Below are 14257 nucleotides of genomic sequence, written 5' to 3' on the forward strand. Positions count from 1 at the left end.
AACGTCGCAGTAATGCATTACAAACGAGAAAGCCCAAATATACAATACGATTTGAACCAACAAATTCGGGTAGAGATGAAGAGAATGTCCCGAATTGTATCATTTAATAAAGATACTCCTTTTCCAAATCCAAATTGTAGCATTCAATAGAGATGCAACAAAATCGTATACAACCTTTTTTGAAGCAAATAAACATTAGTAAATGGGAGTTCTGTGAGCCAAAATAAGCATTAGAGATGCAACATAAACATATACATCCATAACCTATACATCCTTTATCGATTATGGTGTGCACACCTGATATAGCACTTGTAATAAGGGTTTAAGCAAGAAAAAATGGGAGTTATGTGATACAGATGCCAAATCAAGAAAAAAACCTTAAGAAAAAGGTGAGAAAGATGGTGTTAACTACCAAAAAATCACTCGATAGAACCATGACATTTTGCAAAACTCGGAGATCCAAAGCAATAGAAGCAGAGATATGGAGAAGAACCGAAAAAATTCATCGATCCAAAAAACTCACAAATCCAGAGCATATCTCGACAGATCCAGAGCGTATCCTAAAAAAACCAATGACAAACAATAGTAGATCTTACCGGAGAGGGAAAAAGAACGAGAAATTGAGCCCTAATGATGCTTTCGATCGGAGAGGGAGGAAGCGAGGGGAGAGCGCGAGAGAGATCACCAAGGGCAAAAGAAGAAATTCGAGCCCTAACGCCAACAGCCAACTAACGCCAAACGCAGCCGAGGCCCCACGATCCGGCTAATGAAGAAAAGAGATCCGCAGGACATTGCGTTCAGAACGCCGCCGAACGAACGCGCGAAACAAACGCGTGGGCGGCGATCTGAAAACGCCACCGCACATGTATAAGCTGTGCCAAACAGGGCCTAAATCCTCAACTTGGTTTATTATTTTAGGTTCTAATACGAGACGTTAGCCCCGAGGGGGAGGGAATCAAGGGAACTTTAGAGTGAGAGTTGGTAGCTTCCCCTAGCTGGTCTTCAGCACTATTTAAACTTCAAATTAGCCAATGTTCTTTATAGCATCTTTAGTAAGAGTAAAGAATATTATTGCTCATATTTGACACAACACAATATGCATACTTCCACAAAAGAATTCCTATATATATTACTGCTTCATGATAAGGGGAAAGATATTTTAATATTTAGTGCTTTTCTTCAACAAAAACTCAAGTTATCTTTTTAAGTTTGTTCTGTTTTTGTCAAAATACTAAAATTAATAAAATTATTTAAAGTTTCTTTACAACTAAAATGTCTTTAGTTTAAATAATTGTCTTTTTAAAATAGAAAGTTTTCCAAAAAGTGCATATTGCATATCTTCCCTGTGGGTTCGATATTCTGGTCTTAATAAAAAAGTTTTATATTACTTGATAACGATAATTGTACTTGTGTGGTGTCTCAATATATATAAATTAAATGTTAAATTCTTATTTTTCTTCAAGATCAAGTTTTTTGTTTTGTTGTGAAATAAGGAATTATAAGTGAAAAATATAATCAGAATTATTGTTATATGTTGCATATAAGCAGTTTCGGGATCAAGTTTTTGGTTACATTGCCTCGGAAGTGAAGTGAAAATTGTAAAGAATCTATTGATTGAAAAGAAAATTTCTACTTTTAGAAAGTCTTATTTAAACTTTAATTTATTGTATTTTATTTTGTTAGTGTATGCATAGTTCAGGTTCTGAATGACTAGTGCCCTAAGATTCTGAATTAGAGAGAACTGTTAAAAAAATCAAAAAAACCAAAAAAAAAATAAAATATTGAAAAACCAAAAAAATTACATAATTGGCAAACCAAAATGATCAAAATGTTGAAATTCATCAAGAGTTTAGACCTTTAAGAGATTATGCCAGCCCTACTATAGATGAACTTCATTGAAGTATCAAAAACCTACTATAGTGACTAATTTATTTAAGCTTAAACCTGCTATTTTCCAAATAATATCAAATAATCAGTTGGGTGATCACCAACTAAAGATCCAAATTTTCATCTTGCCAATTTTCTAGAATTGTGCGCTACATTTAAATACAATGGTGTATAAGATGATGTCATAAAACTTAGGTTATTTTGTTTCTCACCGAGGGATGAAGCTAAGAAATGGTTGAATTTGTTATCATCTTGATCTATCAGAACTTGGGGTGATTTAGCACAAAAATTCCTTACTAAATATTTTCCACCCTAAATAACTGCGAAGCTTAGAAATGATATTACATCTTTTAATCATTTTGAAGGGGAATCTATTTAGGAAGCATGGGAAAGATTTAAAGAAATCTTAAGAAAGTTTCCACACCATGTTATACCAGATTGGTTAATAATTCAAACTTTTTTATAATGGATTATTGGACCTCTTAGATCAATTATCTATGTCGCTGCTAGTCGTTCATTGATGCCAAAAAAATTTTATGATGCCTATGCTTTAATTGAAGAAACGACTACCAATAATTTTCAATGGCTTTTTAAGAGGGCGAATCCTAAGAAAGTAGCTAATATTCTTGTATCTAATGCATTTAGTTTGTTAGCAAATCAAGTTGTTGCAATTTCAAGGAAGTTCAACCAATTTGGAATGAATTTTCCTCAACCAATTTCTATGATTGAAGAGAATCCAATTTTCATGATTGAAGAGAATGCATTAGGCCAATTGGTAGATTCTCACACATCATTAGAAACTTTGAATGCCATAAATAACAAGCAAAATAACCATTATTCAAATTATTATAACCCAGGTTGGAAATGAACATCCCAACTTTAGCTTGAATAACAATTTTGGGCGGTAATAATCCGCAATAGGGGAACAACTAAGTAAACCTAAAGAGAAACTGGAACAATCAAGGGAATTAAAATTATAAATCTACTTATCCTCTAAGTTTCAACAGTAATACCCAATTTAAGGGGAAGAAGTTGTCTATAGAAGAAGTGGTGTTATAAATGGGAAATCAATTACAAAGTCAAGGAGCTACAATCAGAAATATTGAGAATCAACTTGGTCAAATAACAAATTCATTAAGTAAAAGATCCCAAGGTACACTTCCTAGTAATATTGAATCAAATCTAAAAGACTAGAATGAAGAGAAAGTAAAATCCGTTCAACTTAGAAGCAGAAGAGAGTTGGAAGGTATGGTTGAAAAAAAAATAAAATAGAGAGAAAAGAAATTTTGAAAAAAAAAATGAAGTAGAGAGAAGAAAGGTTAATGAAAATTTTGAAAAATTTTAAGAAAGCCTTTGGATGGACAATTGCTGATATTAAAGGATTCAATCCTTCAATTTGTATACATAGAATACATAGAATTCATATGAAAGTTCATATGAAAGAGAACTGCAAACCTAGGGCTGATCCTCAAAGGAGACTGATTCCTATTATGAAAGAAGTTGTTAAGAAAAAAATTTTAAAGTGGTTAGATGTTGGAACCCTATTTTAGATAGTGCATGGGTTATTCCAATTCCAATTTACTATGTTCCTAAAGAAGGAGGAGCAACTGTAACTATGAAAGAACATAATGAATTAATACCTACTAGACAAGTTACAGGCTGATGAAAATGAATTGATTATAGAAAATTAAATCTTGCCACTAGGAAAGATCATTTTCCTTTACCCATTCTAGATCAAATGCTTGATAGACTAGCTGGGCATAAATACTTTTGTTTTCTGGATGGATATACTAGTTATCACCAAATATAAATATCTTTAATGATCAAGAGAAAAAAAATTTTACCAGTCTTTATGGTACTATTGCTTTTAGAAGGATGCCCTTTGGTTTATGGGATGCCCTTTGGTTTATGTAATGCCCTTTGGTTTATGTAATGCCCATACTACATTTTGAAAATGTATGATGATAATTTTTTTATGACTTAATTGAAAAAAGGATTGAAGTACTCATGGATAGTTTTTCAGTGTTTGGAACATCATTTGACTCATGATTAGAACTTTATATAAAGTTCTTAAGTGCTGTGAATAAACAAATTTAGTCAGAGGATATCGTATTAGGTCATCAAATTTTAGAAAATGATATGGAAGTAGATCTTGCTAAAATTCAAGTGATCGCTAATTTACCTTGTCCAACATATGTAAGGGAAATTAGGAGTTGTTTAGGACATTCTGGAATCTACAGGCAATATATTAAAGACTTTTAAAATATTGCTAAGCCTTTATGCCATTTATTGGAGAAAGATGCAATTTTTAATTTTGATGAAGAATGCTTAAAAGCTTTTAATTTATTAAATGAAAAATTAATCACTGAACCAATTATACTTTCACTAAACTCGGGAAAACCTTTTGAATTAATGTGTGATGCTAATGATTATGCTATAGGAGCTATTTTAGGACAAAGATATGATAAAATTTTTAAAGTAATTTACTATACTAGTAAAATTCTTAATGAAACTCAAATCAGTTATACACCAACTCAAAAAGAGTTATTAGTAATATTATATGCTTTTGATAAATTTATATCATATTTAATTGGAACTCATTGTGTAGTGCATATAGATAATTCTACTGTTAAGTATTTAATGAAAAAGAAGGATGCTAAACCTTGATTTATAAGTTGGTTTCTTCTTTTGCAAGAATTTAATTTTAAAATAGTAGATCGAATGGGGATTGAAAATCAAATTGCTAATCAATTGTTCAGGCTTAAGTTAGAAAAACCACTCTGTTTTGTAAAAGAAATTAATGAACATTTTCTAGATGGAAAATTGTTCACTATTAATGAGTGACATGTTTCGTGGTATGTTGATATTGTGAACTTTATTGTTAGCAATATTATACCCTATGAAATGACATACAAACAAAATGACATACTATGAAATGACATACAAACAATAAAGGAAATTTATTTCTGAAGCTAAGACTTATTTTTGAGATGACTGATTTTTATATAAACAAGCAAAGGATCTAATTATTAGAAGATGTGTACCATTAGAAGAAAGTTATGAAATTGTCCAAAAATGTTATAATTCTGATTTTGGGAGACATTTTGGTGTTGATAAAACACCATACAAAATTTTACCATCTGGATTCTATTGGCTTATAATTTTTAGAGATGTTAATGCTCATATCACTTATATCGAAACTTATGATAGATGTCAACGAGTAGGTAATATTTCTAGAAGAAATGAGATGCCCCTCAATTATATGCTAGAAGTTAAAATATTTGATGTTTGGAGATTAGATTTCATGGGACAATTTATACCATCTTTCAAAAATTAATATATTCTGTTAACAGTGGACTATGTATCCAAATGGATAAAATCTGTTATTTTATCTCGATGTGATACTCAAAGTGTTGCAAAATTTTTGAGAACGAACATATTTTGTAGATTTGGGATGCTGAGAGTTATCATTATTGATGTGGGAAGCCATTTTATAAATGCCATAATGGAGAAGTTATTAAAGAAATATCATATAAATCATAGGTTTGCTACTACTTATCATCCTCAGACAAGTGGTTTGGCTGAATTATCCAATCAAGAAATTAGAATAATTATGGAAAAATCTGTGAATAAAAACAAAATGGATTGGTCAGTCAAACTTGACTATGCTTTGTGGGCTTATAGGATTGCATACAGAATCCTATAGGAATATCCCCATATAAGCTAATATTTGGGAAAGCTTGTCACTTTCTAGTTGAACTTAAGCATAAAGCATATTGGGTGGTTAAGGAGTTCAATTATAATTTGAATGATGCTTGTGAGAAAATATTATTGTAATTAAATTATCTTGAAGAGATAAGGAATGAATCTTATGAGAGTGTCAAGATTTAAAAAGAAAAGATGAAGATGTGCCATGATCGAAGGATTCTTACTAAAAACTTTCAGCCCGGGCAACAAGTTTTGCTATATAATGCATGGTTAAGATTATTTCCAAGCAAACTTAAGTCCAGGTGGATGGGCCCATTTGTTGTGATAAAAGTTTATCCTTATGGAGCTGTGGATATTAAATATCCGAGAAAAAGTCTGAGAAAATATTTAAAGTTAATGGACATAGACTAAAACCTTATTTTATAGGCATCAATATAAATTTAATGATGAAATGATGTTGGGCCAACCAGAATAACCACCAGTTATGTCGGGCTGACGACGTAAAACACTTTGTGGGAGGCAACACATAGTTATCATAGTGTTTTTATTTTGATTATTGTTTTGTGTAAGATTAAGAAAATTGGTGTAGTATTTTTGAAACTATTATGTGTTAGTAAAGATTTTAAGACTTTATTTAGTGACCAAGACATGTTAGAATGAGTATTTGAATGTTAAGTTGACTAGTGCAAAAATGTGCACTGGCGCTTAAGCGCCAGATCCGACGCTTAAGCTTGATAGTTTAAACACATGCTCGAAATTAATATTCTAGAACTTTTAATCGCCAATTAGTTTGTAAAAACATGCCAAGACAATTTCTAAACGTGTCTAGGAGTTATTGGAAGGATTTAGGCCTATAAATAGAAGGGTTTTGTGAAGGAATTTCACCCTTGATCATTCTAGCCCCAAAAGTCTAAGAGAAAGTGAAATTTAGAGAAAATGCCTTCATGGGAGATGGATTTGAAGAAGAAGGAAGAAACCATGAGGAAGAGGTTCATTAGTCAAAGTGCACAAGAGATGTATAACGGTTTCTTAGTCATTAGTATTGAAGAGATATCAGTGATGATCAACAAAATTGAGAATACTATAGCTTTATTGGGGACCAAGGTACTTGAGTTGCATGCATATCTAGAGCATATTGGATGATAATTGAAGATGCAATTTAGCCAAACAAGTTATATAGAGGAAGCGGATAAAGAGATGTTCATAAAGCAGAAGTGGATTGAAGATGATAGTATTAGAGCTCGTAACCACCGTCCGTTTTATCAATTCTATATTCATGGGGAGACTATTGAAATACAAGAATTTGTTCCTTCTAATGAAGAGTGACATTAATTTAAGTGTTAGGAAATGTGTGTTTGGAGTCATGTTTTTAAGCGTGATAGTGTTTATGCCTTGTGTTTAGTGTTTGTGCCACTTATGTGTTTAATTGTAAATTGTGTGTTAAGTGTTTTTGTTTGTATTTAGAAAAAATTTCTCATCCAAGACTATTTAAAGTGAGACATAAGTGTTTAAAGGTATTTGTACTTGTTTGTGAATTAATATAAGTTTGTTTGTGTGAAAATTTGTGTTATTTTTAGCCTCAAATTGAAATAGTTAATATGAAGAATTTTGAGAGAGAGGGAAGTTATAGGAAGTTGAAAATAGTCATTTAAGTGCTATGAGACCATTTACGGGTGGTTTACTAAGGTAAATAGTGCATTTTACTTTAATTTGAAAATTTTGAAAATCGCGCACTGGTGCCTAAACGCCACATCTCATGCTTAAGCTTGAGCCAACTCGAGAGGCAGACGCCTACGTGCCATTTACCCGCGCTTAAGTGCTGGTTCACAAAAATTGGTTCACGAACATTTAAAAGTGAAATTTCAGCGCAAAATCACCATTTTTAACGCCACTGTCACCTTTAACCTCTCGAGTTCATGATTTTTCAGGGCTATGACACATGTAAAGTGAAGATTTCTTGATGGAATCTAGTGAAATTTGCTAGATTCAAGTTCCTTGAGGTAAGAGCTTTACTTCTATGCAAAAATGTTGGACTTTACTATGTATATTGAGCACAGTTGGAGAAATTCGAAAATTCACTATTCATGGTGAAAAATGAGAAAAAAAATCTATGGAAATTGCATGGGAAGTGTAGTTTATACTTTAGAAGTTTATTTTAGTAATTTAGCCTTGATTTTTGAAGTTATTTTTGGAATTTATAAAATTTGTAGAATGACACCAAGAATTAAAACAAGCAAAGTAAAGAGCCCTTTCGATTCGAGTAAACTTGTTAGTTCAAAGTCTCAAGATTGGTACAATGATGTGTTGCAATCATGAAATCAAATTCAGAAGTGGTGTTTTAGGAATGCAGGTGGAGACATAGAGGATTTGATCGTTCGTCGACTGTGGGAATGATTTTGTTGTTTCTCTTCTGTGGTGGTTATTTCTGTTGTTATGGAGTTCTATGCAAACCTCCCAAAGGCTCAAGACAATAGAGTCATGGTTCAAGGAACTGTTGGTACCTTTTTCATTGGAGGTAGTCAACTTATTTTATCATCTACCACCTGATACTTTATGTTTTTATGCAAATTATAGTCCGACTGAAGCGGAGTTAGACGAGATTATTTCTTTCTTGGCTGTTAGAAGAGGACTTTGGAAGATCACTAATGAGAGGAGAGTCAACTTCCCAACTTCAAAGTTATGTGCACCTTCAAAGGCCTGACAATATTTTATTTTTGCTTGTCTACTACCAACAAATCATCTCAGTGAAGTGACCAGAGAGAAAGCGACGTTAAATTATTGTATCAAGGATAAAAAGCTCATCAACATAAGAGCTTTGATATATCAAACAATCATCGTTTCTGCCACTGTCGTTACTACTGCAGGTCTGGGATTTGCTTTCTTGATCTTTTCTTTGTGTGAGCAAACTAGAGTTAAATATGATAACTAGGCGGAAGTGTTGTTACCTCTAAAGCACATCACTAAGGTGAATGTGAAGACTTATTTTGAGCACTCTATTTTTGGGCGGAGAGGAGGATTTTCTTGGAGTTATGGAATGGAGATGTCTGCTGCTTCTACATCTAAACCATCTACCTCACGGTCTGTAGGCCTATAAAACTTCCAACAATTATTCATGCCACCCACTTTTGTTATTGTCCAATGTTTTCCTCAAGATCTGAACGAGGGTCTTATTGAAAGATTTCGTTAAACCATTTTCTCTCGGATAATAGATTGTGTTCAATCTATGTCGTGTTGACAGCGACTTTATATATTAGAGAAGCTAATTAGGAGTGACCTAGGAGTGCAATTTCCTCCATATCCGCGATATCCCGATTATGAGCCTGCAGAAAAGTGGTATAGCGGTGATTTAGAAGATGAGGAGAAGAATTGAGAGATTTTTATGTTTGTAATATGTGTTAGACTATGTGCTTTGGACTTTAGATTTGTGATGTGTTGTTTATTTTTATGTTGTGGACTATGTGGTGTGGTACTGCTACATTTGCATCTTTGTGATGATATGTGCTATGTATTGTGTTTTGGAATTTTGTATTTTATTGTTCTTGTGATGTTTGTCTTAGTTAGTAGTTTGTTATAAAATTCTAGGGTAGTAACTTTTGTGAGCTTTATGATTTAGTTAGTTTAGAACTTAACTTAATTCTATGTCTTTTAAAAAGATGAAAATATTGCTAGCTTAGGTCTTAAATATTAAATTTTATAAATTACTACCTTGTATTATTCTTTTATCCTGTTTGTGAGTTTGCTTTTATGTTAAGATTGTGAAGTCAAGTTAGTGTGTTAGTTTGCTTTTGTGCTTATACCCAATCTTTAGAAGTCTATTGAATCTATACATGTTGAATTGAAATGAAAATATTAGAAAATTTGTTCAAAATTAATTTTACTCATATTATTAGTTTTATGCTTGTATCATTAGGGTATAAAATTTCCTATAAGCAATTATTTTAATTTTCATTCATGCTTATATATATTTGATGCTAAACTATTTAATCTGTTAAAAATTTAAGTTTGTGGGGGATGAAAAATATTTTCAAAACTCTAGTTTTGTTTGTTCTCAAATGAACTACAAGTGAATTTTAATTGAAAAAAAGATTGATCACGTATATGATGTTATGTTAGGGAAGTAAACTTTGATTTTAGAAATGAGTAAGAGAATTTAGTTGAAATTTGGAGTAATGAAGAAAAAATTTAACCTAAAAGTTTTTAGTGTAAAAAATGATTAATATAAGTAACTATCTTTGGTAAGAAATATTGTATTTTAAAAATTTTTAGAAATTTAGACTTTTATTTTTAATATTTAAATTCCTTTTATTAAAAATAATTTTTAAAGCTATTATTATATTTATAAGTAAAAGTTTTGTATCAACACTTTGTTTTAGGAAAGGAAAAGTAGAATTCAATAGTACTAAAGGCATATCTTGATATAGTAATCCTTGGCTAAAAAGAAGAAAAAGAAAAAGTAAAAAAAAGAGAAAAAGAAAAGAAAATGAAAAAGAAAAAGAAAAAGAAAAAGAAAAGAATAAGAAGAAGAGGAAAAAGTGAGGGAGGAGAAGCTTAAGGATTAGTGCCTAATCGAAAATTGGTTCTACAATTGATCTTTTTAAAGTATAAGACTTGAGAAAATCTTAAGCTTATAGATATAATATAATAAGTAAAATAATTTTTAATAAAAATTTTTAAATGGAGATAATAAAAGAACTAAATTCTAAATTCGGAAGGCTTACAATATTTCTGAATTAGGTAGGAACTCATATTTTCATCTTTCTTAACATTAAAAATTTTTAAACTTTAAGTTGGTCTCATTTACTGAATATTTTTTCTAAATTGGACTACTATATTTTTAAATATAAATTTTAGTAACTCAACTGAAGTGTCACTTGAAGACAAGTAACATTTTAACTTTGGGGGATTTTGATACGCCTAAAATATATGATGTTTTAGACACATTTTTATAACTATTTTTGAGATATTGCACTTTAATAGAAGGTATTTTTGTGTTTTTCTTTCAGATATAGGTAAAAAAGGTGAAAAATGCTTAAAGGAGTGAAAAAGGAAGGTGAAAAATGCTTAAAGTGAAAAATGCTTAAAGGAGTGAAAAAGGATAAAATTTGGAGCAAATAGGTGAAAGATGTGCAAAAGTGTTTTGGTGCCTAAAAGCCAAATCTGGCGCTTAAGTACCGATTAAACAGAGAAGGCAACGCCTAAGCGCCCGAGGCCCGGTGCTTAAGCGCCAGTGGCAGTTATTGGATGAGTAAATTTGGTTTTTATAAATTTTGAAGAGGTTTTTAAGGCACCTATTGGCTTAATAGGTTGTTACAACCACCATGGACAAAAATTATTGCAAAAGGATGCATCTCTTGGGAAAATACATCGAATCAAGACACATTTTGAAGAGATACCAATGCCCCTTTTGGAGAACTATAAAAGAAGGAAGATTGAGACTTTGAAAGGGGTCCTGAAAGTACTGGGAAAGTTTTGAAATTTCTAAAATTATGGGGTTAGTTGGAGAGATTTTTAGGCACCACTTATTTATCCTTTTTATTTTAGTTTTAAATTTTGAGTGTTGTAAAAGAGGAGATTCAAAGGAACTTCAAGAGTTGGGTGAGATAATTTTTTATCTTTTGTTATAGGCTACTTCTAGTTTTAGCTGAGACTTGTTGTTGGTTTAGCAATAATTTTCAGTTTTAAACTAAAGTGTGGTTTTGTTTTCTCCATAGATTCTGAGTAGTTTTCATTATCTTTCTTCTTAAAATAATAAGTAATTAAATGTTGGATGGAACTTGTGGAGAGTATTGATCTTTAATGTTGGAAGAAGCTGTGATGATTTAAATCCATGTACATCATTTAGTTCTTGATTTGACCAATCCAGATGTTAAAATTTATTATGAGAACTTGTAATAACTGGGTTGGTATTATCTCAGTTATTAATTGGAAAGATTCACACGAGGTTGTATGAATGAGAATGTAATTCATATGATTGAGTGCAAATAAATAGGGAAATGTTCATTAAAGGGAAAGGGTGTAGAGTTAGAGGGTGTAGAGTTAGAGGACTTTAAAGTTACAGGTTAAAACCCCCAACTTGGTTTGTTGTTTTAGGTTCTGTTACGTGATGTTAGCCCTCAGGTGGAGGGAATCGAGTGAACTCTAGAGTAAGAGCTAGTATCTTCTCTACCTAGCCGGTCTTCAAAACTATTCAAACTTAAAATTAGCTAATGTTCTTCATAACATCTCTAGTAAAGGTAAAGAATATTATTGGTCCTATATGGTACAACACAATATGCATACTTCCATAATAAAATTCCTATATTTATTACTGATTCAAGATAAGGAGAAAGATATTTTCATAATTAGTGCTTTTCTTCTACAAAAACTCAAGTTATCTTTTTAAGTTTGTTCTGTTTTTGTCAAAATAGTGAAATTACCAAAAATATTTAAACTTTATTTACTGCAAAAATATCTTTAGTTTAAATAATTGTCTATTTAGAAATAAAATATTTTCCAAAAAGTGTTGCATATATGCACTTCACTTCCCCGACAACGGCGCCAATAACTTGATCTCGAAACTGCTTATATGCAACAATATAACAATAATTCTGAATATATTTTTCACTTACATTTCCTTATTTTGCAACAAAACCAAAAGCTTGATCTTGAAGAAAAATAATAATTTAACTTTTAATAATTTAACTTTTAAATAATTTAACTTTTAATTTCTATATATTGGGATACTACGCAAGCTGACGTAACGTTATCAAGTAATGTAGGACTTTTTGATTAGGACCTGAATATCAAGCCCACAGAGAAGATATGCAATATGCATTTTTTTAGAAAACTTTCTATTTTTAAAAAGAAAAATATTTAAACTAAAGAAGTTTTTGCAGTAAAGAAAGTTTAAATATTTTTTGGTAATTTTAATATTTTGACAAAAACAGAACAAGCTTAAAAAAATAACTTGAGTTTTTGTAGAAGAAAAGCACTAAATATGAAAATATCTTTCTTCTTATCATGAATCAATAATAAGTATAATAATTCTATTGTGAAAGTATGCATATTGTGTTGTCCCAAATAAGAGCAATAATATTCTTTACTTACTAATGGTGCTATAAAAAACAATGGCTAATTTAAAGTTTGAATAGTTTTGAAGACCGGCTAGGTAGAGAAGATACTAGCTCTCACTCTAAAGCTCTCTCTCTACAGTTCCCTTAATTCCGTCCGCCTAGAAGCTGACATCTCGTATTAGAACCTAAATCAATAAACCAAGTTGGGGTCTTTAACCTGTCACTTTAAAGTCCACTAACTCTACACAATTTAATGAATATTTCCCTATTTATTTGAAGTCAATCATATGAACTACATTCTCATTCACACAACCTCATATGATTTTTTCCAATTATTGACTGAGACAAAACCAGCCCAGTTCTTACATGTTCTCACAACATTTTTTAACATCTAGATTAGCCAAATTAAGAAGTAAATGAAGTAAATGGATTTAAATAATCACAACTTCTTCCAACATTAAAGATCAATACTCTCCACAACTTCCATCCAACACTTAATTAATTATCATTTTAAGAAGAAAGATAAATAAAACTACTCAGAATTTATGGAGAAAAAAATACTACACTTTATTTTAAAAGTAGAAAATATTGTCAAACCAACAACAAGTCTCAATTAAAACCAAAAGTAGTCTAAAACAAATGATAAAAAATTATCTCAAGTGCTCCACCAAACTCTTGGAGTTCCTTTGAATCTCTTCTCTTTTACAACATTCTTAATATAAAACTAAAATAAAAAGGATAAATATGTGGTGCCTGAAAATCTCTCCAACTAACTCCCCCATTTTAGAATTTTCAAAGCTTTCCCTGTACTTTCAGGACCCCTTTCAAAGTCTTAATCTTCCTTCTTTTATAATTCTCCAAAATGTGTCCTAAAATCTCTTCAAAATGTGCCTTGATTCAATGTATTTCCCCAAGAGATGCATCCTTTCGCAATAACTTTGTCCATGGTGGTTGTAACCACCTATTAATCTAATAGATGCCTCAAAAACCTCTTCAAAATTTGCAAAAACCAAATTTACTCATCCAATAACTGCCACTGGCGCTTAAGCGTGGGGCCTCTAGCGCTTAGGTATGGCCTTCTTTGTTTAACCAGTACATAAGCGTCGGATCTGGCGCTTAGGCGCCAAAACACTTTTGCACATTTTTCACCTATTTGCTCCAAATTTGATCCTTTTTCACTTCTTTAAGCATTTTTCACCTTTTTTCCAGTACTTGAAAGAAAAACACAAAAATACCTATCATTAAAGCATAATATCTCAAAAATAGGTATAAAAATGTGTTTAAAAGCACTATATATTTTAGACGTATCAACGATCGACAAGGGTAAACAACCAATAAGGATTCAGGTTGAGCAGTCTCTTTAGGGTTCCTGGCAGTCGTCATGCCCTGGCCAATCTAAGCAATAGTATACTCAGCAGTACAACTAGTCTTGCCAGCAGCTGTTTTAGACCATACGGAAGGGAGGTCAGGCAAGTTCCATCATTTACAGATCAGTTGAGCAGGCTATACTCCTTCAAGGATGAAGTTGTACCAAAGATGTTCAGAAGATAGATGAAGAAACCCGAGTTTAGATTATCAGAGCCAAATAAACTAGAAGAGGCTGACAAGAA

Source organism: Phalaenopsis equestris, unplaced genomic scaffold, assembly GCF_001263595.1.
Source record: "Phalaenopsis equestris unplaced genomic scaffold, ASM126359v1 Scaffold206551, whole genome shotgun sequence".
Taxonomy (NCBI): domain Eukaryota; kingdom Viridiplantae; phylum Streptophyta; class Magnoliopsida; order Asparagales; family Orchidaceae; genus Phalaenopsis; species Phalaenopsis equestris.